This window comes from Pleurodeles waltl, chromosome 5 (assembly GCF_031143425.1).
Source record: "Pleurodeles waltl isolate 20211129_DDA chromosome 5, aPleWal1.hap1.20221129, whole genome shotgun sequence".
Classification (NCBI taxonomy): Eukaryota; Metazoa; Chordata; class Amphibia; order Caudata; family Salamandridae; genus Pleurodeles; species Pleurodeles waltl.
Genome location: NC_090444.1, coordinates 1,422,625,073 through 1,422,652,676, shown reverse-complemented (window position 1 = coordinate 1,422,652,676; position 27,604 = coordinate 1,422,625,073). Strand labels below are relative to the sequence as shown.

General features: G+C 42.1%; 1 long non-coding RNA gene across 2 annotated transcripts in view; it reads right to left on the bottom strand.

The window, feature by feature from the left end:
* LOC138296517 (uncharacterized) overlaps positions 1–27,604 on the bottom strand; it is a 166,087-nt gene that overhangs the window by 50,757 nt on the left and 87,726 nt on the right. The window contains exon 4 of one of the 2 annotated variants that reach the window (XR_011203847.1): positions 781–853. This is a non-coding gene — a long non-coding RNA (uncharacterized lncRNA). Of the gene's footprint in view, positions 1–780; positions 854–5,672; positions 5,835–27,604 lie in introns of those variants that run through there. The other variant, XR_011203848.1, reaches the window with a different exon arrangement.

Below are 27,604 nucleotides of genomic sequence, written 5' to 3'. Positions count from 1 at the left end.
AGGTCTCTGTGATAAAAGCGTGGAACAAAATGAGGAAAGCGCCTGGTGGAACTCTCCTGGGCTACAGCTTTCCACTGCTGGAAACTGACATGCAATTATAGACTTCACCAGTTATTCCCCAATCTTAATAGACTCTCAGTGTCAAAATCCTAAAGGGATGGATTTTCCCCATCCCTGGAGTAACAGCCCCCCCCCGTACAGGAATATGGAAATACGAGCCCATTTGCCAGGCCACTAATAATGAGGACCTAAGCATGACAGATGTGCTTGAACGTAGTTCAGTGTTGATAACATTTAAAAAACGCGTGAGGATCACAGCTTTCCCATCAGTCTTATTGTTTCTGCAGTACTGACGACTGGGACACTGGTCTTCAAATTTAAACTTGGTACTTAAAAACTGAATTTTTAAAAGCAAGGCATACGTCTGTTAAGTAACTTGTATTGGCAAACTGGACAGTGTGTTTTAGAAAAGCGCGTCTTTCGTTTTTTGTTTTTATTTTTAAGCATCTGAGAGTGTAGGGGCAAAAGCCGACCACCTAGCAATATGATTTAAATGTTAACACATTTACAACTTGTATTGGATATTATTTAGGGTCATTATAGTCTCTTTATAACTACTTATTTGACTAGGTCACTATTTACATGGGCCGGGCACTGCCCGACAGTGAAACTTAACTTAATTTAGTGGGGGTGCATGCAACACCCTTCGTTCCCTGTATATATTAAGCAGACCCACCCAGCCACAGTAAGCAGCATACAGCGACGTTCTCTCGGACTTACCATCTCCAGAGTGGCAACTGCAACACCGAGAAGGAGCAGGCAAATTGAAACTTTACAGAGTTCAGTATGTAAGCTGTAAAGAAAAAAGACAGAACAAAGGTAAGTCTTCAGAGATAAGCACAAGCATTTATTCAGCAACATGATCTATATTAAATTACAGGATGTGTGTATGTTCTGACATGTATTTTAGGAAAACAGGGTACATTTTGTTGATCGAAAGAATAATTCACAGCACCAGACACAAACTAGTAACACACCGCAACTATCTATTCTATGAAGAATAGATTCAGGTGAGCCCTACCTGGTGTGAGGCCTGCCAGCCATCATATGCCTCCATAATGTGGAAAGGAACATAGGAGGACAGCCTGATTACTCAAGGCTTCACTCGCATGTGAAGAAAGCATCACAGCTTTCTTCGTAGAATGTGCAGCTTTCTAAAAGTGAGGGGATTCCCAAATCCCAGGAAGTACGCCCATCTGTCTACACAAGTCCTAGACTGTGAGAGCACTCCTACTCCTCTATACCGACCTTGGTGGACTGTCCACAGTGCTGACAAGCTGTAAAACAGTGAGTGTGTGATGGAAATATTCATTTAGGCAGTTATTCATTTTGCTTATTTTCCCTCATGGAAAATATTTCTACGTGCAGAAAAATCTTCCGTGTAATCCCTAAAAATGAAATAGAAGGGTATTCTAACACTGTGGCACGATTAGCTTTGGTGTTCGCGTTGGATCTGAAAAGTGGAGTCTGCAAATCCAGATTTTGTGAACCAATATTTGGGAACTTCGAATAGCAGTGTTAGTATTTTGTCACCGAAACTACAAAGTATGTATTAACCCATTGCAATAGTAGGTTGATTTTTTTTTTTTTTTTTTTTTAGTTCATCAGTAAATGGAGTGAAGTTTTCATTATGTGGGAGCGTCAGGCACTGACATGGTATGGCATGAACTAACTTCAAACTCGAAAATAGCACATCTAACCAAATTACATATTCAAGTACAAATTCTTTGAGGCAAGAAATGTCCTCTTAAAGTACGGGCCTGCAGTACAAAAATACAATAGACTAGATAGATAGGTATATATATATGTATATATATATATATATATATATATATATATATATATATATATATATATATATATATATATATATATACACACACACACACACACACACACTCATACATACATACATATACACACACACAGATTTAGATCGGGGGGGGGGGAGTTTCCAGTAGAAGGCATTAGCCGAAACGCATTGACATTCCAGCTGTGTTTGGGAGCAGCACTTGCACTTTATTTGGAATAAAATGTACGAACATCAATCAATAGAAAGATTGGCTCTTATGTGATGGTAGCCGCGGAATTACATTATGGTGCAGTTGTATGATGAGTGAAATCTCATTATTCTGGAAGATATATATATATATATATATATACACACACACACACACATATACTTTTTTTTCCAACTAAGTACACAGCTTTTTTATTTTCTTCACTTAAAATGTGTGCTCCTGCAGGGCTGGTGCCATACTCGTCGATATTCAACCTTTCCACCAAAACATTGACACTTACTGTCTCTAATTAAACAAGACTGTGTGTACCCTCATGATCCTTAAGCATTTACTCTGCAATAGCAATAACTAAATCCTCAAGATAATTTTCTCGCTCTACTACAGCCCTCCATCCAGAACTGATTTTGTGGCAATTTGAAAGCATGCCAATAAATAATTAACATTTTCAATACTCTGAACCGTGGTCCTAAGACCGTGGAAATTATTTCCACAACTTTAGTCGATTATCACATTTGCATACCCAGCATATTAACATTTTCTTTCACATCTCCTTTGTGAAATTTTACCAGAAATGTTGTCTAGACGGGCACCCACAGAATTCAAAGTCAGCCCTAGGGCTGCTGAACAGTGAACATTTGAAAGGTCATGTTTTACTAAGAAACCTCAGGCATGGGACCACTCAGATCCACCATGTACAGCTCAGTGCTGTAGACAACTCTGCATTTGAACCTCTCAATAGAACGCTGATGTTCTAGACATTCTTAAGTATATTGAGAACGAAGGCGCATGTTTAAGAGCAATGCCTGACATGTAAATCAAAAATAACCTTATGCAACATTCTACACCTCTTCCTTTACTCCTTGCCTTGCTTAAACCTCTTTTAAAATAGGTTATGGATATATTAAAGCTTTGTACACATAAGTAAACATAAATAAACAAACAAGCACATCTGCTAAATAAAATGAAGTGTACAGAGATAAAAACGAGACACCTTTTAAGTCAAAAGTGCTAAGTGTATAATGGAGAGGCCGTGTTACAGGTTTAATGTAGGGTCCTTTTTGCGCATCTGTGAATACTCAGGGGACGCACCAGATTATCAAAAGGTACAATGGCATATCCAAAGAAAGGGCTAAAACTCTAATTGGTGCTAGTTACGTAGTAACGTAGCACGTAAAATGTAAGATGTTCACCTACTTTGCTTTGTTTCTGTGCATTCACACTCTGACTTTTGTCTGGGTGGCGTCAGCATGCACAGCCTGTCCTTTAGGGCAGAGGGGCCACAACCCCCCACCTTTTGTCCTTCATGAAGAGTGCTGGTCAGGCTGAACAAAGGTCAGCCTGACGGACACTCTCCATGTTCAGCTCAGGCAGTCAGGAGCAGACATGCACGATTTGCGCAGACTCCTGGCTGCCTGAGCTGAACTTTGCTGGGCTGAAGAGGTCACAGCTTCTGTGGGTGTGACCTCCTCTGCTCGGCAAAGGTGCCTTGAGGCTCTCCCCCGGGTGACAAGGAAAGCGTCACCCATAGACTTCGACCTGGGTGCTTCAGGTTTAAGCCCTGAGGCGCCCAGGGCGAGTGTCAGCAGTCTCACTGACCTCATCCCACTCTGTGACAAAGTTCGGACTGCTGCCTTCCCCTCATTGGCTGACCTAAGGGATGGGGGGGGGGAAGGGGGAGGGGAGGTGTGTGTGGTGATCTTTTTAAATGAATGTTTGAATGTTGATGAGTGTTGTTAATGGATGTGCCTGTGTGTGCGAAAGAATGAGTGTGGGTGTGCTTCCCGCACGCCCGCCCCCCTCCCTCCTAAAACTGCCAGCCGCCATTCAGCGTCAGTCACAGCCCGCACCCAGTCTTATGGTCAACTCAAGCAGGGTTGGGCTGGTCTATAAGGAAATCTGGCAGTGCCCAGAGGGCTGGTCTGACAGGCCAGGTTAAGTGCTGTTTTGTTGGCTGTTTGTGGGCCTCTTTTATAGTCGGTGGGTTGGTTTTACTGTCAGTTTCTCTGCTATCACCACAAACATGGCCTGCAGCAGCACAAACGCATGCTGTGCCCCACTCATTGTAAAAACAGCTATACAACATGCCTTTAAAAGTTCAAACTTGTCTTGATGTGTAAATGTGAGACTTTTTTTTTTTAGCTACACCCACTCTTTAATGGGTGTGTGTGTGGGGGGAGGGGGGAATTAATTTGTGCCTGGGCCTATTTTCTGTCCAAGTCCGAACCTGAATTCAAGGGCCCCATTAGAAGCTGGGGTGCAGGTTGAAACGGAGTAAATCAGCGCCTGTCCTACGGTCACTGTCTGTATAGGTGCACCCATGCTCTTCCTCTGGAGGGGTTCAAACCCCATGTTGCCTTTCATTCTTGCTTTGTAAGATCATTTCCATCCATCCAACTACGTCTAAAATATAGTGCAGGGTCATATGTGCTTCCTTATTTCAATGGGCCAGATCTGCATAGCACTAACAATGTACTGCACAGTAGGTATTTCAGATGGTGCCAAACAAAGATCTGTTTCTGTAATACCAAAATGCCCTGGGAGCTTCAAACAATAATTAAATGCTTTCTGCGTTATCTCTGCAGGCTGAAAATACATCCCCAGGGGCCAAATTTCCAAACACCTGCATTAATATAGAAACACTGAACAAAGTAGTTTCCCTCAATACTGCTGTTAGTCATACTATATGGAGCAAATCAATTTTGTCAAATTTTGAGGACCTTCTGAAGCAGCAGAAAATAAACACACTGAAATAATGTTAATATGTTAATTACTTTTAACAAAGCGATCAAGGCCATGAATACAACCCTTAAACAAGCATTTACAATGCACCAGGGTCTCGCATTTGTCGGAGTTACAGCTGTTGTAAACTCCCAACCGGATTTCTCCTGCATCAAAAGAAAAAAACAGCGCGATCGCGCTGTACAGTTCACACAAAGTGCAATTATGAACTTAACGGCAAAAGTGCAATTAAAGAAGCGCTCGACTTCTGCCCAGCGAGATCGCGCTCCAAAAACAGAGAAAAAGTAGTCCACAACCACAGCGAGCCTCGCATGTTTTCCGTACTTGGTTGCTGCGCTCCAGGAGGGCTAACCACAGAAAAGGCATGACGTATGCGTGCCTTCCACTAATCAAAAGAAGCGGATTGTAACAGGCAAGCCAATTTGCCAATGAAAGACACTGCCGCGATATCAACGGGGCTCCGAGCCCTTTTCTGATACCTAAAGCATCTCGCTAGCGATATGCATGTGCGAGCGCATGCAACGCAGGCTCAACCCTAACTAGTGATACGCATGCGCATGCAACGCAGGCTCGACCCTAAAAAGAGCAAACTAATTTTGCCTCAAGTACAGTACTATCTTTTACATTTGAATGATGAGGAAAGTGCATATTACGCAGTTTTAATTAAAAACAGTTTATTTCAATTTTGCCCTGGTGCAAATACCGTTTGTGCTATTCGGTTAGACAAACAACGGAAATAATGTAAAGTTGTTAAGTTAGCTGTAGGTTGCAAGGGCATACTGACACCTTTATAATGTGCTATTTTCATAGCTGAACACAAACATCACCATGAATAGTGTGTAAATACTGCTTTACGCTACGCCAATATACTTAAATGTTTAGAAGGGTCGTTCGAACCCCACGCTCCGTCTGCTCGCTAACCAAACATGGCGAGTAGGTTCCCGCTGCCAGGCCCTCGGTCTGTACGCTTTGAAGCAGGCTGGCACTTCACGTTACGCTTTAGCATTCCGGTGCCTGAAAGGAAACGGAAGACGCCAGACAATGTCACAATCAGAGCATTCCTCTGCTTACAGTTGCTCTCTTTAAGACTGGTTATATTAAAAAAAAAGTTACAAAGTGCTTTTTAATATTTTACTCCATTTGGCATAGATAGAGGCTTTGAAGTCTATTATTTTGAGCGGAAAGATTAGATTTCAAAGTTTCGCTTCTCAGAAAAAACCCCATCCACCAAGTAATGCGGACAGTTTTCAAAGTTCCCCTATTAGCGGCGGCTTCTCATAGGACGAAACAAAGACCTGGAAATCAGGGAACGAAGTGGGTAAGGCTATGAAAAGAAAATCGTCCTGCATTTTTTTTCCCTTAACAGCAAATAAAATAAAATAAAAAAAGTGTAACAAAAAATTCTGCCTACACGAAAATAGAGCTGGGGTTTGAGCGTAATCCTGAAAGGTTATTAGATTTATTAAATTCCTCGTCCTAATTGGAATTCATAGCTTTTTCTGATGTTAGCAGATTACCGTGGAACCGGCAAGGGCCGCACGGCTTCTCCCACTGATTAACGCCATGGTTACGCAGTGGCAGGCTTCCAAAACGGCTTTTTGGAGAGGAAGCTGTTTTTGTGGATGCAAATGATCTTTAATAAGAGCCTTTTTATGTGCATCGGGCCGTTTCCTCTAGTGGAAGGGAGTCTCCCAAGTAAATCCCAAGAGCAGAGAGCCATGAGTCCGTTCACATACTCCTGTTTATAGAGGCAGCGACTTTACTGGTATGATGGCGTAGGAGAACTGCAATACTTAATACAAAAATGCCATCCTTCATTGAAAGGCGCACTTCAGCAACATGAGCTCTTCATCTGACCACAGTGGCAGAAATTACCATGCGATAACACAACAAGCGTGTCGTCTACCATTCCTTTGTCTATCATTCCCTCAATAAAGGGAGACTAGCATATCCTAGTTGTATGCAACAAACTATAGTTATTATATGTGCACATGTAACTGTATGTTTACATGTTTATTTGTTGACTGAAAAAAGCTTTGAAAAAGTTAGGATGCTTATAAAACACACAAAATCAAACCTCTGAACAAGTTAGAATGCTCATAAAACACAAAATTACAGACATTCACTGAAAAACATTTTACACGAGATTAGGATTACCATTTCAAATCACAAACTACTGCAGTTGTCAAATTATGATTAATGATTACCCACCCTAATTCACTACTTATGACCTAACACGTGTCTCAGATGATATTGTAAATAACACCATATTGGACTGAAAAACTCGTCCGCATGTTAATAGAAGTGCACTCTTGTTCTGAGTGCCACAACTGTACTGATGACTGGATCACTAATGCTCACTTTTGTCATCATAATCAAACATGGATCATGCAAGAGAATCATGACACAGGCCTATCTCAAGGACTGTGGTCTTGCTTCACCGGGAGGGGCACTCAAAGCACTACCCTCATGGTGCGGGAAGGCTACTGCCTTCACCCAGGGTTAAGCAGAAGAGCGTGGTGGTAGCAGCATACCGTATAATGATCATCCTAACTCACCCCAGTACATGCATGTTATATGCAGGGCCACTGGAATTGTGCGAAGAGAAGGCCCAAATAATGTAAAAGATTTGAACAAACTATGCAGCAAGAAAATGCTAATTATGTGGCATAATGCATCACATTTTACTACATTATTTTGTCATTTCTACACTTGGCAATAGTGTTGAGCAATATCTTCCTCATTGGTAATAATTTAACTCCCAAATAAAAAAAATAACCAACTTAAAAAAGACCAGTAAAATTTTGCAAAAAGTGTTCCTGTGCGCAGGAATCCAATTCGCAATATTTTTTGTAACTGTTGAGCCACTTGAACTAGAAACAAACATTTTTAGAGCTAAAAGCTGCAGATCATGCAGCAGATAATGAATTATGTGGCAAATACATAATTATGCGATCTTCGCCACAGCCACAGAGTCACAATTTCAGTGGCCCTGGTTATATGCATCTGCTGGGTATATTTGTGCTTCTGAGGGGCACAATAAACAAAGAATTTGATGCTGTGCAGTGCTTGTATACTGCATACACGTAATGTGTGTATGGGTGCCTGTGAACAGTACAGTACATGGCTGGCTGTGGGTTCTATTTTGGGAGACCCAGGGCTAAATGACGAAACACGAGGAGAGGAGGTAGAGAAATCCAGACCCTAAGCCAGATTCGTGTATTGCTGTATCCCTGTAAACTGGGTGGGGCACACTGAAGAAGGGGGAGCGGAGCACCACCAGTTCACTTCAAAGGGTGCTCTTTGATCCAGAAATAGGTCACAAGGTAGGGGCATTGGCACATCTCAGTAAGGAGACTGGGCTGATAGGAGAATCAAAGAGTAGGGCAGATACCAAGGGCTAAACTTTTGGCACACACATCACTGAGGCTGACACCCATGTGTGAACTACAGTCACTCCCACAGTCTGTGTTGTGGGGGTTCTCAGCTTAGGAGTCGCTCCTGGTGTAACCAACTGCTTTCTGGAAGAAGAGATGGTAGAGGAGTGAGCCCTTCAAATCCTCAACACAAAATTCAAAGACCCAAAACTCTAAATCACATTTGGTATCTAGAAATGGACTATAAGAAGGGGAGCTGGAAACCCCAAGATTTACCAACTGTCAAGCGACCAGTCAGGCTGTTTGATGATGACAAGCTCTGCAAGACTTGTACATATGAACAGGATTGAGGGCAAAGGCTTGACAGTCTCCCATTTGAGCGAGGGGACATCACCCAGGGAATCCAGGACCACCTGCCCTGAAGCACCAGTGCCTGCCTGCCTGCTTGCAAAGACATGTGTGCCCTCTGGGCAAGAGGAGAGCGTTGAGGGAGCGAAGTCCAGTGTGGAATCCTGTGGCGTGGACTCCCTTTGCATGGTGTGAGGAGACTGCTTCTGCACCAATCATGTTGTCTGTGTGCAGCAGAAAGTCAGCTAACTTTGTATGCTATGTGAGGCCTGCTGTGAAGTGAACCCTAATTGTTGCCGTGCCGAACAAGTTGTCGTCCAAGTGCAGTGAGGATTTGGTGACCCGGTATGCCAGGAGAGGCTGCAGTGAAGTGAGCTGTGATCATCGCGGTGCCGAACCGTCCTTCACCCATGTGTACTAAGTGAGTGGTGAACCCTTATGCTAGGAGGTGTCACCATGGACAGATTGCCGTGCTCAGAGAGCCATAACTCATGTGCGGATGTGAGCCAGTGACGCTTTATGCCAGGAGGGGCTGCTGCAAAGGAATCTGCTGTGCCAATTGGGTTAGAGCCAGTGCGCAGTGGAGAGACGGTGACCCCATATGCCAGACGGTGTCACTAGGACCAAGCAAGTAGTGCGACCTGGTCAGAATTGTCACCAGAGGAGAAAGGCTGATGTGGGAACCCCTGTGGACCTGCATTGTGACAGAGGTATTAGTGCTTGGACCTTCACATTACTTCCCCACCCCCATACTCAAAGAACTTGAACGAGCCACAACAAACGTCTGGTCGCTGTGGCTATACAACCGAGTGTGAGGAACTCAAGGACCACCGAGCACAGCCTGCCTGGGCCGTGTGCAGTGAACTCACCTGAACCAACAGCTGCCACACAGCACCTGCAGAGGGGGCACATTCAGGAACTCTGGTCACTCCGATGGTGCGAGTAAGACAGGTTTCAGGCCAGCCAGCAAGGAAGTTCCTTGCTAGATAGCATTTGGACACTTCTGACTTTAAGAAAGAGCTGTGGTGGAACTCTTTCAACTCGGACTGCTAGTGGGGCTTAGCCTGGATGTTGCCTTTAACATATAGGGAACAAACACTTACCACTAGAGAGAGGAAGGAGTAGGACATAGGGAACTGTTTAAGAAAAACGAGCGTCATGACCTCAGAGGGACTCAAGTTGTTTTTGAATGTTGTATTTCCTTTATGTTAGTAGCAGTACAATAAAATACTAATTTTTTCAGAAAAGGAATATTTGGCTGGACAATCATTTATTGCTGCGGCAGTTGAGTTGTGAGCCTGTGTTCACGCCCCTGTATGCACCTCCCCCTCGCTGAAGGGGTTCTCAACAGGATTCATAGTGGGACAACTGGAGTAAAATTCCTCAGGCCATGTGGCTGGTCCCAGACTAATTCCTTCATGACCCATGGCCCTCTGTCAAGTAAAGCAAAAGCGAAGAAGGTAAGCAAGAGGTTTATTGCACCACTCTGATGAAGTGTCCAACTCCTGGATCAGCAGGAAACAAACTGCCGATCAGAGAGTAGAACACTTCAAGAATACACATCATAACAATGCAGGCGCTGCCACGAAACCAAGGCGGCAAGCTTGCGTGCAAAACACAACACATCTATTCCTTTTACATTTGGTAACAGAGTGATCATCAGGAACATCCGGCGATGAGGACTTAGCTCCAGATTCCCTGGATATCTGGCTTTTGTTCAAAGGATTATCTTCCTCATGTCCATGCGACTCGAAATCCAGTTCACCCTGTTCCACTACTAAATCTTGACCCTCACGACACCCACTCTCCTCATTGCTCTTTGACCTACCAGGTTCAATTACAAGATCAAAATCCTGAGGAGCCATGAGCTCACCAGGTAGACTGTGATCATTAAGATACACCCATTCATTTCCCTTTAACATGGCAATGCGTCTGAAATTCCAGACCCTACCATCCAATAGCCTGACAGCATTTTTCAACAATTCAATTACCCTGAAAGGTTTGGAAAACTGGCTTTCACCTTTCCTAACCTTCCAAGGTTTCTTAATCTTAACTAACATTCCTACCTTTACATTAATACTAGACTTGTTACTCCAGCGTTGCTTAAATTTTGTTTGATAACAATCATGAGTGTGACTTAATTTTTCCCTTACAGCATCTAAATCCATGGCATCCACAGGATTCTCAAACAACCATGAGGGATTGACTTTAGTTCTGGCAACTCTCCCTCTCATAATCTCAAAAGGAGTACATCCAGTCATCTCATTTAAGGTAGTGCGATACATCCACACAGTTTTATGGACCTGTAATTCCCAGTTCTCATTGGCAATACCTTCTGACTGAATTGCTCCCTTAAGCACTCTGTTAAATCGTTCGATAAAACCATTACCACTGGGATTGTACAAAGAGGTAGTACAATGTCGAACACCGACTCTATGTAAAAAAAAAAGCTAAGGATTTTTTCAGTAAATTGTACACCATTGTCAGTGATCAGCTTGGAGGGAATACCTTCATCGGTAAAAATTTTGCCTAGAGATTTTAGAACAGCGTCAGAATCTACTTTATCTACAATTTCAATAACCGGCCATTTTGAAAAAACATCTATGGCAGCAATAATATATTTGCTATTATTACTAATGGGACCCATAATAGCCAAAGCAATGATTTCCCAAGGATTCTTGGGGTTACAAGAAAAGTACACATTGGGTTTCAAAGTTCTTAAGGATTTGTCAGCATTAGCAACTTTACGCAGTCTCTAACACACCTTTCGATGAAAATATCGTAACCAGACCACCCAAATTTTTTTTTTTTTAACAGATTGTTTGGTCCTAACGATACCCCCATGCCCTTCATGACATTGCAAGGTAATAGATCTCCTTAGGTTAGCCGGCGGAATAGCTGTATCACCCCTCCATAATATAACTTTGAAATGGGACAATTCGTTCCTCACCTCCCAAAAGTTCCTCAAATTAGGCTCCAGATCTTTCTTCTCTGGCCATCCCATAACGAAGTACCTCAAAACTTCCTGAACAATAACATCCTTGGAATACTCCTCAACCCACGACTTTTTGTCAATAAAAGGAATATCCTCATCATGAATCCAGGCAATATGATAATTATCCCACTCAGATTCAGTTCCATCCTTACCACGAAATGACACCCTGGAAAGGAAATCAGCTGACACATTATCCTTATCAGGAACATAAGTTACATTGTAAAGAAAATCTTGGAGTCTCATGGATAACTTGGCAATGCGTCCAGAAGCTTTGACCATCCCTTTTATGGAGAGTAATTTAACTAAAGGTTTGTGATCACTACAAACCTCACAAGGGCTGCCCCAGACAAATGCTCTAAAATGCTCCAAAGCCCACACACACACTAACGTCTCTCTTTCTAGAACAGAATATTTCATTTCTGCATCAGTAAGAGACCTAGATGCATAGGCAATTAAATATTCACGCCATCACCCTTCCTCTGAGATAACATGGCACCTAACCCTTTCGAGCTGGCATCAGTAGTAACAATGCTGGGCAAATTAGGATCAAAACCCGACTTTATGTTTCTGAATTCGCAATCACTCTCCTTACACCAATTAAATTAGTTACTGTTCTTGAGTAACTGCCTTATGTGGAATGTTTTGCAAGAAAAAATAATTATATATTTGGAATAAAACTCTGTGAGGCCCAGGAAAGATCTCACATCATCTTTGCAACTGGGTTCAGGGGCCAAACGTATTGCGTCAATCAAATCTGGTTTGGGCCCAATTCCCTCCTCACTCAACACATGGCTCAAATACACAACACTCTTGACTGCAAAGTTGCACTTTGAAAACTTCACTGTTAAACCTCTTTCATTTAGGATACTTAAGACACGATTCAACAGATGATCATGTTCACTTTTATCTTTGCCATGAATTAAAATATCATCTTGAAAGCAATGCACGTTGGGCATGTTACCAAATAAGGAATGCATCAGTCTCTGAAAAACAACAGCAGCAGAGGCTAAACCAAAAGGCATTCTCTTGTATTGGTAACATCCAAAAGGAGTAATAAATGCTGTATAGTTTTTTTAATCTTGGTGTAACACAATCTGATGGTAAGCGGCTGAAAGATCTATGGTGGAAAAAAAATGTGCACCTTTAATGGTAGAAAGCATTTCTGAAATGCGTGGTAAAGGGAAATGGTCAGTGAGAATATTGTCATTCAGATAACGCAAATCAATACATAATCTAATCTTGCCATCTGAACGTCTAGCAACTACTATGGGAGAAATCCACTCAGAAGATTCAATTTTTTCTATTATATCTGCACTCACCAAAGCGTTCAATTCCTTCTCAACTTCACACCTAACTGTTAAGGGTAAGTTCCTTACTTTGAAAATCTTAGGAATGGCATTGTCTTTGAGCTCAATTCTGTGTTCGAAATCAGTTAACTTACCAATGCAATCATTAAAAAACTTAGGGAAAGTTTTCTGAACCAAACCACTTATAGATTCGCACATATCCACTACCATCACAGGTTCAGGACTATTGAGGTCTAAAATGATGCCTAAACTGTCCTGATCCTGCCAACCTAGAATTGCAGGACCTCTCCTTGCAACATACAATTTACATAAGCTAGATCTATCCTTTAATTTAAAAAAAATGTGGTAAATTCTACTAAATCAATTTTCTCACCCGTAAAACCTTTAGGAACCAAATCGGGAAAAAAAAATATTCCCAAATTTCTTTTTAAATTTATCAAGCCACAATTGTTTATCAATAATAGTGTAAGGTGAGCCTGAATCCACATACATTTGAACCTCAACACCTCCAATAGTTATCATACAAATAGGTTTCTTCCTGACCTTCAAAGAGTCAACATTAAGGACTACGTTGTCATTACTTCTGATGTTTAAAACAAACCTATTATCGTCATTTTTGTCCCACGGAGAAACCCCATCTCTATCACATTCTTCTTCTACAAATTTGACATCATTGTGGAGTTTCTTCCTACACACTTTAGAGAAATGTCCAACCACCTCACACGAAGAACATTTCTGTTTTAATGCAGGGCATGATTTGTTATTCGCCAAATGCGAACTGCTGCCACAACGAAAACATTTAAGGTGTTCATTTGGAGTGCCCTTAATCACTTTTGGTTTCCTGCCTGTATTCTGCCCTCGATTCTTAGAATGAACTTTATTTACACACTCATCCAGTTCAGACTCTTTTAGAATGACCTTAGCATTTCTAGAAGACATTTCAGCTTTCCTGACAATGTCAAGGATTTTTTGTAGGCTAGCATCCCCATTAACCCATAACCTCTCTTGAACAGAAGAATCATTAACGTGCATAACAATTTGATATCTAATTAATTCTTTTTGCAACTGTCCAAAATTGCAATCTAACGATAATGTTCTAAGGGCAGCAAGATAATTGTCAATATTTTCATCAGATTCCTGCTTCCTGTGGAAAAATTTGTATCTTAAAATACCAATACACACTTTAGGGGAAAAATAATGGTCAAAAGCACCGATAACATTATCAAATGCATTTTGACCCCCTTCTCCGCCCCCAGCTTTAGTCATTTGGTTGTATGCCTTTAAACCTTCTGGGCCAACACAATGCAAGAAAATCCTTTTCTTCTGTTGAGGGGGCATGTCACCTTGGGTATCAACAGTATCAATGTAATTGAGAAAGAATGCTTTCCACTCTAGCCACTTCATACAAGGAGTTCCACCTGCTGGCCAGAACGATTGTGGGGGAGGAAGAGAAAAACTCTGGGCACACATAGTCATGGGACTAGTGAGGAAATAAAAAAACAAGTGTTCTGTAACGAAGGGGAAGAGCAGGAGCAGAAAAGAGTACTTCCAGCGTGTACTTTCCAGGACAGAAAGTCCTTCGTTGCAACAGAAAGTGAACGTCACCGTGTGAATGAGAAGGAGGGAGTGTCAACTGTTTAAGTGGCACCACACGCGCTGCAGCAGCAACAAAAAGGGCGTCCTCCGTTGCTAGGCGTCCTCCCGTAACTAGATGAAGTGCATCAAAGTGCACGTGTGCCACATCAGCAACAATTAAGGCGTCCTCCGTTGCTAGGTGAGGTGCATAAAGGGGCACACGTCACCGTGTATCCCAGTAACGAGGAAAACGCTAGGAAGTGCACGGAACGTCCAACGGCGGGTTCGCTCACGAGAAGCGCGAGCCACGAAGGTGGCAGAAATCTCCATAAAGGAAAGGGGAGTGTGTAGACGAAAAGTGCCTGCTCCCAATAACGCAGGGGAACTCGAGCCAAATCCACGAAGAAGGAACAGAGAAGAAACTGGAATGCGGGTTCGAGGAGTGGTGCCGCTCGTCACCACTTGTCAAGTAAAGCAAAAGCTAAGAAGGTAAGCAAGAGGTTTATTGCACCATTCCGATGAAGCGTCCAACTCCTGGATCAGCAGGAAATAAACTGCTGATCCGAGAGTAGAACACTTCAAGAATACAAATCATAACAAAGCACGCGCTGCTACGAAACCAAGGCGGCAAGCTCGTGCGCAAAACACAACACCCTCTGAAACTGGTTCTGAAAAGCGGCAGCAAGCGTTGGGGCACCTAACGTTTAGGAGCCTGTATACATATTTAACTAATACGAACATTTTTAAAAAGTTTATCAAACTAGTCTGACATTTGGTGTAGTATGTGCACATGAGATCTAATATGCAAAGAGAGTCAACGCTCGAAAGAACAAAAAGGTTGCAGAGTGGAAGGATATCCAGGCTAACAGTATGAGACTTAATGGATCTAAAAGAACTATGCGTTCGGGATTTACAAATTCCACTTTTGCAATACATTGGTAAAACCACATTTAGAAAATGTCACCACAACAGAAGTAGGTGGCATGGAAGTTTTTGAAAGCTGGAAGTGGTCACCTAGATAAACTAGGCAACACAGTCTGTCTTCTAAAATGCAAGTGTAGAGAAAGTCTTAAATATCTGGTAAGCTGGAGGTAAAATCCTGCAGATAATTGTGCCAGGATACAAATATTTACGAACAAGGAACATCAAGATTTATCTCATAAGCTCTTTTTTGCATCATTCCCAGTAACACGGGTGGTACGGGTGCATGAAACGGACTTGCTATGGTTCCATGGCAACAGGCAATCTAGAGAAAAGAGGCAAACTTTTCAGGTTATGCATTAAATATTCAAAACACATCTAGTTTTCACCTGAAGTAGAGAACTGACTCAAGGGTGCTGTTCCCCATGTCTAAGGCATTGTGGTAGACTAAGTGCTTTCAGAAACAGCCTTGCAGCTATATCCTTTCAATGGTGCAATGTTCCAGCCAATCCATCTTTATCATCTGACAGCAAGATGGACGAAACACCATATAAAGAAACAAAAACTATACAGCACAAGTCTGTAACAAATCCTCCAAAATAAATCCAGTTAGGAGCTTGGTCTTCAGGGAAGTGTTTAACCACGAAATGTGACTGACTTATAGATCATGCTCACTAATAAGGCCTTCACAATCGGTCAGTGGCCCATCTTAACCATATGCTGGGCATTTATTCACAAGCTAGTTCACACCAACTCCTGTCCTGGTCACTGAATAGAGGTCCAAACGGAACAAGAAAATAGGCAAAGAACTTCAGTATCCTATAGAAATTCAAACTGGTTCCGAGACGTGCTATACCATAGCTAGACAACAATGCACATAACATATTACACAAACAAATAACTTCCGAGGTAGGCATTGGACTAATGAATCAAGGTGCTTTTGTTATGCTTACCCAGGAGGCAACATACGGAGGAGGAAAAGGAGAAAAGTGATTGTACCACCAGATATTTGGGATCTAGAGCAATTTTGATGAAAGATAGTGTCATACTCACTTTTCATGTGTTTGTGAGTTCCTCATGCTCAATCACACTTCACTTCCAACCAATAACCACATTTTCCTTTGACTTCTAAAATGTTATTTGATCCACCACAAGAATAATTTTGGAAAAAAAAAAAATGGAAAATCCACCCGCTTCCACCATAATCCCCATGGACCTCTACTTTTTTAGGTTTGGCTCGGAGACTGATGTATCTGCCTTGCCAGCCTCTTGAAAGCAAAATAATCAATAAAAATACACACAAACATTCATACATGGGCTTTCAATGTAACCCTGCTCCATCATCATTTACATTTTGTTTCTGCCCACCAAAGCATGAGGCAATGGCTCAGACCTTCAGCCAAAGGCAATCTTGTACTGTGAGTGACGGCGTCTTTCATGATGTACGTACAACCATCTAAAAAAACTGCACTTCAGTGCCTTGGCTGGTGGGCCATTAATTTACTCTGTCAATACTTTTTTCTTACTATTCTTCATACCCTGTTTATTTTTAAGTCTTTTTTGTGTGACCTTTTCAGGTGGCAGAAATACCTTTTCTTCGCTACAATAAGAGTCAGTTTCCTGCAATGTGTGTTAAAACTAAAAAAAATATGTTTCTATTGTAAGTTCACTTATATGTTATAAAGCAGCCATACTGGTCAACTAATATTTCATGCAAAGGTATTTTTTTAATTTCAAATTATTGCTACCATATGGCCATCATGTCACGCAGCAGATTCTTTTCTTACGTTTAATCATTTTATTTTATGGCACATGCATGCAATAAAAATAAACCACACCAACTTGCTAAGGCCTGTTCTATTGGTTTTGCCAGGACAAACCTACATCGAAATTAACGCCTCATTATTGGTGCTTGCCATCATCTTCTTCCACACTAATTCCAGTGAAAGTGATCCCACGACCAATAGATGGCAATAAAGTCGGCTGCCATGACCAGCACAAATCGGACGCGAGTGTCAATAACATCTGAGGGAGAAGACAGCAGCAGGTTTCTCATACCCAGGATCTCAAAACTTAAAAAAAGAAAAAAAGGAGAGAAGGTATGCAAAGGGAGAGGAGCGATTTTATTTCATTAGTCACTAATGTTTTCTTCAACTATTAAAATGTTGGTAATATTAAATTTACACGTATCTTGAGACAAAGCACTAAAGTGTGTAACTTAAATGCCACAATAAATTCAGAAGATAGTTACAGAATTTAGATTTTTTTTTAAATTTGTACCAAAATGTTCTGTGCTCAGGTCTTCCTATATGTAAGCAAACAAACTGAAGGGTATTGGAGATGGGCGGTGCTTAAGCCATTCCAATAAGTTTACACAAGTCAAAAAGCTCTATCAGGCGAAGAACATTTCTTCCACTTGCTTTGGTACATTCAGAGTCCTTAGAAAGGTGTTTAAAATATTCCAACCTATTTCAAAGAGACTTATCATCCAGGCACTCATTATTTCCGCCTTGATTATGGGAATGCCTTGTATCTCGGTGCGCCGAAATAAGTCAAAAAGAAACTACAGGTGGTGCAGACACTGCCACCCGCCTACTCTTCGATATACCTAGGCATGAATCGGCCAAATCAGCTCTCTCTTCTCTGCACTGGCTTCCTACGGAGCAACGGATAAAGTTTTAAATGTCGTGTTGCATCCACAGAGGACTTTATAACAAAGGTCCTCCACTTTTGCAAACCCTTGCCTCTTTCAATAATCCTGTTATTCATCTCAGGTCTTCTTCGGTGGCTCTAGCCGCAGTCCCTTTAATAAAAAAGTCTAAATGGGGCGGAAGCTTTATGGCCTATCTTGGTGCCAAGTTGTGGAATTCTCTGCCCTTGGGCCTATGACAAACCAGCCACAAACTATCCTTTCGTTGTCTACTTAAAACTTGGTTGTTTTAACCTCCGTCCTTCAGTCTGTGTTTTGAAGACTTCCATTTAGCGCTGGGAGGCCTTTGGGTAGCCATGCACTCTATAAGTCCTCATAATATATCATACATATTTTTATCACGATGGGGGCAAAAGGGGTTAAAATAATCATTGGAGCTTATCATGATAATCCATTAAAGATACATGCGACCTTGAGAAGAACGTGGCTTATACAGAAGCTGTGTTTTGATATGCTAGATGAAGATAAAGGAAATTACTATGACAAAGCCTCTTCGTCACCCATTTGAACTTCCACGGAGGAGTAATCAGCAGAGCTATCAACTCAAAGCTTGACTATATTAGCACCATCGAACCAGGCATCTTACATCATAATATGCTTGCTTAAAACAATGAAAAATGCCAGTGCAAGGCTCAATGCTGGTCTTGCATGAAAAAAAAGCTTTCAATGGCCCATGTTAAGAGCCTGAATCGATCAAAAATTCCTCTTCCTCGTGTTCAGGTGCAAGACTGGAACAAAGTGTTTATACATCAGTATAGAAGTCTCCCCTATTCTTCTAGCAAACACTCCTGTCCATGACCATAATGGATCAAACGTTGTAAAACTCAGTGACCACAGCTTCACCACACGTCCCCGGCTCTACCAACAACTAACATTGCACATTCACTACCTTCCTTTTGAAAAGCTCTAAAAATAAATAAAAAATAAAAATAAAAAATTACTCCTGCGTGCTTCAGGAGGACTACAGACTTTTGGAGGACTAAGTTAGTCACTTATTTGGAGTAGCACACCTGCTGCTTGATTTCTGGTCTTTTAGTATAACCCACACCTAGTTTTTGCTGTGTGCAAGCTTCACCGTTATACATGAAGACCTAACATTTCTCACAGTTTTATGCCATGGTAGGTGCAACAGAAAGAGGGGATTCCTCAGGTGAATGAAACAAGAGGAGCAAATGGATCAGCTAGTCATCCGGTAGAGCATCTTTTAACATCAAATACATCTGCGACTGATAATGTGTTTGTTACTAGCCAAAAACCTGTTTTCCAGGTACAACTAAGCATCAACACCTGATAGGTGTTTATAAAAGCAATGTTGTACTCATCCATTAAAGTTGCCCCAAAAATCTATCTTGCACTCTTAACACTCTTCTCTTTGAAATACTGCCAACAAAACAAACATCACAGCCAAAGACATAACCGTCTATGCTTCTTTATGTGAGTGGAGACTGGTTCCATTTACACAGATCAGAACGCTGTGGGTGTGCTAGAGGATCTAAGTATCTGAGACTCCGAGTTGACTGGGTGACATGAACAGAACAAGGTAAGAATATTCAACTTTGGAAGTGGACGTAAGTGAAGGAAAACACCTCATGTCCTGGGCATATCTCAGGAACCTTTAGGTAGGACAAGACAGGGAACTATGGCTATACCTATTTTAGGAGTGCACTATTGACTTCAAAGGTGTCAGTACCAACAGTGAGAGGCTTGTAGCCCACCAGTAAGGAGATAAATTGCAGATATGGATTCTAAATTCTGCGTTAGTATAACAATCTGGGTAAGCCAGTATCATTGGCTCAAATTCAAGAGATGTAATTTGAAAATGTATTACTGAAAAAAATGAGTGATGTTTTTTGGATCGTAATAATGGGAAGGATTTGTACAAAAAAAATGTAATGAACAGACTCTTTTTAGTCCTTATGTTTGGTGTAGCAAACTTTTATTTGTGGGACAAAGATACCTTTTGCTTTGAAAAGATAAATCATTAATGTTTTTAACTTGAAATTTACAGGTGTCTCTGCTGGTTCATACAACATTGAAATAAGTATTTATAATTGAAATTAGAATGTTTTAGCATATAATTGGTGCTTAATTGTATTGCAGTCCTGAAGAAGATGTTATCCCCTCAAAAGACATGTTGGCTGCAAGTGCATTGGTGGGCTGTTAACATGGGGATCACTGTGATGATTTTAAATACACAGAAACGTAACACAGGACTACTGGACACAACACAATTGAGATACTTTATTTATTCAAGACTGATCAGAATGATGAAATGGAAGACCTGTGTTGAGCAAAAAAAGTTCCTTTTGTAGGTATCTCAGTTATGGGTCTGATGGAGGCTTCCATGGAGCAAGTACAGCTTTTTGTCTGTGGTCAGTGTCCTTTCACTGGCTGCAGGCTCCCACAGGTACTTCTTTAATGTATATATTTTTTACTTTTGCACACTTATAGAATGTATGTGTCTGCAGTCCCTCTCCTTCATCTTTCTCCTGTGCTGTCTTATCTCCCCGCCTCCGTGCTGTTTGTTCAATCTCTATTCCCCCTTTCTCAAGTGCTGTCCAGTGTCTCCCCATCCCCCACGCCTTTTACATGTTGGTTGTTTCCACCACCTTCCCCTCCTAGCTGTTGTCTTGTCTAGCACTTCTTCCACTGTCAGTTTCTCACCAACCTCCTCCTTGCTCATGTTGCTTGCCCCCCTCAATTCCTGCAGTGTTTTTAGACATGTTACACAGTAGATCGAGCTATGATGGGATTACAGCTAGCCACGTTGAGAAACTGGGTTGTTAGTTGACTGGGGTGTGTGCCTTGGTCAGGCAACAACCACAATCCCTTGCAGGGTAAACAACAAACAGTCACTAATTTAACCTGTTCCTAACCTGGGTAGCTTGGCACAAAAAGCAGTCAGGCCAAACTCTGAAGCAATGTGTTAAGTATTTATGCAGTACACAAAACAGCAACACAATACAGTTAAATTCCCAAACCACCTTAGACAATTCCAATAAATTATGTGACACCAAAATAATCAAAATCCAATTATAAGGACCAGAGCTATGGAGTTTTAAAGTTTAAGGTTTAAAATAGCAGGTCCTCAGTTTTGGAAAATGCCCACCTGGGTACCTTTAGCACCTCAACCAAGAGTCCAGGAATGACTGGATACCTCTTGAGGGTTCAAGATTCACTCAGGCTGGATAGAGGTGCAGGTTTAAAATGGTGGAACCCTGTTATGTCCCTGTGGCTCAGAACAGGAGACTAGCTACACCAGCACTTGATGTCACTTCTGAAGTCCTGGGTGCAGGTGGTGATGATGCAGGGCTCTACAGCAGGGATGGTCTCTAAAAGTTCCAGGCAGGCTCCAGGCAGCAAAGCAGTCCTTCCAGGTACAGCAGCAGTTTGGCAGAGTGCACAGCAGGTTACAGCAGCAGGCAGACCTCTGAAAGTAATTCTGCAGGTCCAGTAGTGAACTGAAGAACAGGTCTGACAGCCCTATTTTTATACCCTTGTGCCCTGCTCCTCGAAGTTTTGTGAAGTTTCCAGAAAGGATCCCATCAAGTCAGTTAATGGTCCATTCATGTTCTGCTAATCCCACTAAGGCAGGTTACAGGGACAGACGGCAAAGGGCAGGAAAATGCCAACTTTTAAAAGTAGTATTTTCAAATTTGTGATAGTAAATACGACTTACTTTACCATTAAAGAGGGTTTATCATGACAAGTTCATAGCTACCAAACATGACATATAATCAACTTCTGGTTTAGGAATTACAGCTTATTTAACATAATTAGGAATCCCAAATGTTTTTCTATGGGAGGGGTAGGCATCACAGTAGTGAACAAATGAATGTGGTAGTTTTTCACTACTAGGACATGTAAAACTAACAACTACGTGTTCTACCTTTTAATTACACAGCACCCTGCCCTATGGGCTACTTGTATACCTTAGGGGCGACAACTAATAAAAGGGGAGTTTAAGGTTTGGCAAAGGGTTTTAAATGACAAGTCGACATGGCAGTGGGCCTGGGACTTAGGGTGTGACTTGAGTGGGTCGCACAATAACTGCTTCAGGCCTACTGGTACCATTTAATTTACAGGCTCTGGTTATATGGTACGCCACTCTACAAGGGACTTACATGTAAATTGCACAGAGTCCTAAGGTCAACAAGCAAAAATCCAGCAAAAAGGTTGGGGTGACCATGTAGAGATGGCCATTTCCAACACGCATTATAGCAATGTATTTTTTTCTTTAACTTTGAGGCAAACTGCATAGCAGCTCATTCTGCTGTGCAACATGAATTTTTTTAAAGAAAACACTGACAAAACCAATGGATCTTGCATAGGCTAACCTATTGGCTTTCCCAATGCTTGTTCGGTGTGTCCATGTGCTTTGGTATGATGCTAGACAACCTGAAGTAGGTGACAGCGATAAGAAACTGTCTTCAGACTTAAGAGTCATGGAGTACAACAGTGAAGAGCCTCTAAAGGTTAACCCATCAAGATCCAAATTTGAGATCCACTGTGGCATAATGAAGGGGGCAGGTGTGAAACGTGAAACCCCTTGTAAAAATTGCATTAGAGCATGATTTGAACCAATCCTGAAATGGCCAATTTTTAACTCTTAACAGTACCCACAGCAAACCTTCGTCTGATGTTTCTCTTTGTGTTGTGTTATCTTTGGTCCAGGAATCCGGCTCTTAGAGATTCAACCTGCCTCTCCTCGCACAAGACAACAAACTTTGAGATACTTCTGAATTATTTGATTTGGAAGAAGGGTGATGATCAACTAAAACAACATCAACCACCTCAGATGGTAGATGAAAGCCCATCAGCTGGTTCCACTCAATCCCTATGCACAAAGGAGTATATTGTGGAGGTTTGGAGCAATAACCTCCTTTGCTCCTGGGACAGCATGCTCTTCCAGACAGGTAGCCAAAGTGGAGGCCATAAGCTCAGAGTCAGCAGTTTGGAGTAACAAACCCTGCAGGACCAATCCAGAGCCACCAGAATGAGCTCACTATCTTCAGGACCGGTGCAATCAGTAGCAGAGGTAGAAACACAGATGTGGTTGGAACCCACTGAAGCAGAAGAGACTCTCAGAGACCTTCAAGGAGCAAACTTTAGAGTTCAAAAGGCTGCACAATGAGTATTTTCAGAGGTAGAAAATAGGTCTCCCAAGTGTACCCACCCCTTATGGGCTAAAATACCTTGATGTGTATAGGTCATTCATGATCACCAAAGTACTGTGCTGCCTTGTAGGAGATGCATTTTTTTCTGATAGGGATCCCCCCAGTGCTGGGCCCACTAGATATGTAGATACCACTGAAGGGCATGCATATGCCAATCCATTAGGCATCAGTATGATGCACACAGTGATAAATGTCTAAGAAAACTCAAAACCACTCAGGTCGAAATAGAATCAATCAACTAAAACATCAGCATTAAAGCCTGAATGGCTTGGACTTGTGGCATTGCGAAGGCTTTTAGGGATACTGCATCCAGAATCCTCCCATCAAAGAGAATCCTCTGCAATGACTCGAGATGCGATTTGGTCTTGTTGATGGAAATCTCCTAAATGAACGGTAAGAACACAGTGGTCTGTGGCAGAAGTCTTCAGCAGCAGTTTGTTGAGGTAACAGATGCATTTCTGGCCTGCAGATTTGTCACAACCACTGTCATGACCTCTGTAAGGATGTGAGAAGTCGATATAAGGCTGAATCCCAGTATCTCAAAGTTAAAGTAGTCTGACTACATCACAAAACTGGGATACTTCATGTGGGAATGCAGGACTGGCACATTAAAGTATGCATCCTGCACTTTCAGGGACACCATTCAGTCCTCGATATCTAAGGCCTATAAAAACTGTGCCATCCTTTTGATTTTCTTATTTAGGGGAAGGAGTTCAAGAGTCTGAGGTCTAGAATCTGTCTTACTACTTAGTCCTTCTTGGGCACCATAAAGCACCAGTGGCAATAACCCAGTCCTTTTGCCAGCTCCAGTGCCAGGTTGAATCACCACTATGGTAAGCATCAGCATCATCGTCATAATCATCATCATCACAGCCGACAGTAAACATAGGGTATGTTGAGAGGGGTGTCCACAAATGAAAGGGCAAAACCAAACTGGAGAACTTGAAGGACACATTGGTCTGATGTGATGGCGCACCAGTAAGGTAGGCAATGCTGGATTCTTCCACACACCAGTCTCAAGGTAAGATTCAAAGGTGAACTAAAGAGGTTTGGCAGAGGTGCCTGGTGAACAGGAGTAAGAAGAGTGATGCTGCTGTTGTTGGCGGCCTCACTGCTTGTAATCTTCTCTAGCTGTGCCGTCATAAAAGGTTTGCTTAGGCTTCAAGGGATGTAGCTTGTAACAGATGAGACCCCCGTGACGGTCTTTTGAACTTTGTGTGTTTTATGAACTAGCAAGCAGGGAAAAGTAATCAGAGTGAGCAGGCTGCAGGTATGCGGTCTTTAAATTCTCCAAGTCAGCATCAGCCATTATGCCAAACAGCATAGATTGATCAAATGGCATGTCCATTAGGGACGCCTGGACATCCACTGAGTGGAAAAGATCAAATTTTGAATCACCTAGCGCTGGTCCATGATGTCTTGCAATGAAAAATCTCACAGCCAGGAATAAAAATGGGTTTGACCAAGAAGTCAGGGCAATATTAAAAGGCAACAAAGGTGCAGAGGCAGACAGCCAGGCTGCAAATGCTCCTTTAGGAGGTTAGCATTAGATTATTAGTGCCCTCTGTTGAAAGTGACAATAGCAGGACTTCTGCAGCCCAATAAACCCCTTCTGCAAAAGAGGCTTTATCCACTGGAAAGCCCTAAAGATGAATCCAGGGCAGGCTCAGGAGAGATTTCCAAGCCAATTATATTTTGCAAACACAGCATCTGTATAAGGTGGAGGAAGTAAATTGTGCCACCTCAATGTCAATCTCATCATGAGGGACATGATGAAGGCCCCGAATGGTGTCAAAATTGAACCCAAACATATCTTCAACCCTATAGAAGTACTATTCCTGAAACGGAGGGAAGGGAGAAGAACTCCCAACCCCAGCATTTGCTTCAACATTCAGACGCTGAAGTAGGAGTGCCTGACACTGATGGAGTATTCAGAGAGAGGGCTTGCAACAAAGAGGTGGAGGTATGGCCCAACACTGTTGCCAGAATTGGCCGACCCAGAAGTCAGCAAGTCCAGCTGGAGACCATAACAGGTCTATGGGGAAGGAAGCCACACCAGAGGAAACGTAAGTAGGCTCAAATATCTGCAGCATCGCCTTCTTGAAGACTGCAATTGGCTGCAAAATTGATGATGTCCTGGGCAACTCAGGACGCATCAGTTCCAAGATCTAAAGTATACAAAAAATGATGACTGGAATGCTTTAATTATTCTCAGCCATTGCTAGTAACTCCGGCCAGCTAGACCTGTCAGTCTTAGGGTGGTCTTTCCTCAAACGTTTTGCCTTCTTGCTTCCAAGTTTGCTGAATTTGTTTTTGCTGGCCGTAGGACTCTGTGCACTTTACCACTGCTAACCAGTGCTAAAGTGTGTGTGCTCTCTCTCTAAAACATGGTTTGATTTGCATCTTACCAATTGGCATATTTGGTTTGCTTGTAAGTCCCTTACGTATACCCAGGGCCTGTAAATGAAATGCTACTGGTGGGTCTACAGCCATTATTGCATCACCCACATAGAATGCCACTTTTAGAAAGCTGACATTTTCGTGCTCTTAGTCCTGTGTGCCTGCAGCTCGTCTCTGATTGCAGTCTGGGTGTTGTGTATTCCCTCTAGAGAGCCACACACTATTGGAGCTTAGGTGTGACCGGATGGGCCATCCTGGCAGAATGGGAGGGAGGGGCAGGGCAGTTTCACACTTACACCTGTATAAGTTGTGTTGTGTCCCCATACAACGGCTGCATACCCCCTGTAGAGAATCCAGAGCCAGGGTCGGGAGGGAGGGCCTCTGTGCACTTCAAATACCCATCTTGGAAGTCTTTCTTGTAGGAAGCTGGGTCTGTATTTACTATTCCAAAGTAAGGTATAGCGTGCACAGAGTCCATTGGATCCCCAGAGTCTTTACAAAGGCTAAAGTAGATAATACTAATGCTCTCTTTTGTGGTAGTGTGGTCAAGCAGTTAGGCTGATCAGAGGGTACTGCTAAGTATTTGTTGTACCCACACAGTCAAGTCAAGAAATCAGTCACACACCCAATGACTAAATCCAGGTCAATGTTTTTATGTATCAAAAATATACTTTGACCCCAGAGAGCACAAAGGCTATCCCCTCCCATGGGGTCAGAAATTTGTTAGCACCACGCATCCTAGTCGTCAATACAACCAGGATTGAGGTACTTTTGTTCAACGGGCCCCACTGGGTCCCTGTGTCGGGCCAGTTCTCCATTTCGGTTGGCCTGAACTTTCGACTTTGTCCTGGTCAGGCACAACCAGATATCCCTGGTTGGCGCTTCTTGCTTCTAAGCGGTATTTTACAGTTTATTCCTAAAAAAATCATAACTCAAGTTGTACTTATTGGATGTTTATCATTTTAGCCTTGTTTTATTTATTTTAAAAAGCTCTATTTTTCCAACCAGGTGCAATTTATAACAGGCTACATCCCACTCAGTTCATCATTATGTTGCACACGATGCAACCTCAGTTTTGGCCCAGCCACATGCAAGTCAGTCTTGACCCTGCTCCAGCCCTAGCTGCCACGGTAGGTCCTCCCTGAACCAGATCACACTCAACCCAAGACTAGCATTTGAAGGAGCATGCTTTTCAGTTCATCTGTTGAATCAGAACTGCATTTTTTCCTTAGTTTCAATACTCCTTATGTCACACTGACTTATTACCACTGTCATAATTACTGTCCTCACAATTTTATTAGCACAAATCATGCTGCATCATTTCTGTTTTTGGAAGTGAGATTTGTAGCCTTTGCCGTTCATGAGCACCTGTCACCCAGCATGTCACCACTAGTCCAAGGAAAGCCAAACACGGAATCTAACAAACATACATATATTTTGGTGCATTCCAATTTACTAGTGTAATTGTTTCTAATGTGTGTACCTTTGTTTATATCTTTCTCTGTCTTTGCAGCACAGAATGTAATCTGATGCGGTACAGAAGCACTGGGGTCTCTGAATACTAAACTGCTTACGAAGCAGAAAGTGCCTGCAGTGAAAGAAGTGCTGCTAGAGAAGACCGCTTTAAGATCATTCATTTCCTTTCCTGTGCAGAAGGCTGAATATGTACATGAACATAGTTCTCATCGCTTCTGCAAAACGTTACTGAAATAAATAAGTCTCCGAAAAGAAAACCCTTCAGTGCGTTCTTTTAACATGTTTTAAGTGTTCCTAGACTTTGAAAATAGTGTATAGCAAGACCGAACTGAATATTTAAAATAGTAGTCTCATTCTTCTGCCAGATTTATCAATGTCAGCAATTTTAAACGGTTTTAATAATAATTAACTTATCTTTAGAACGTATTGAATTTACAAAGCAGCCAGAGCATATTTAATAGACTAAATTTGTAAATGTGTTTTACCATTTCCTTATAT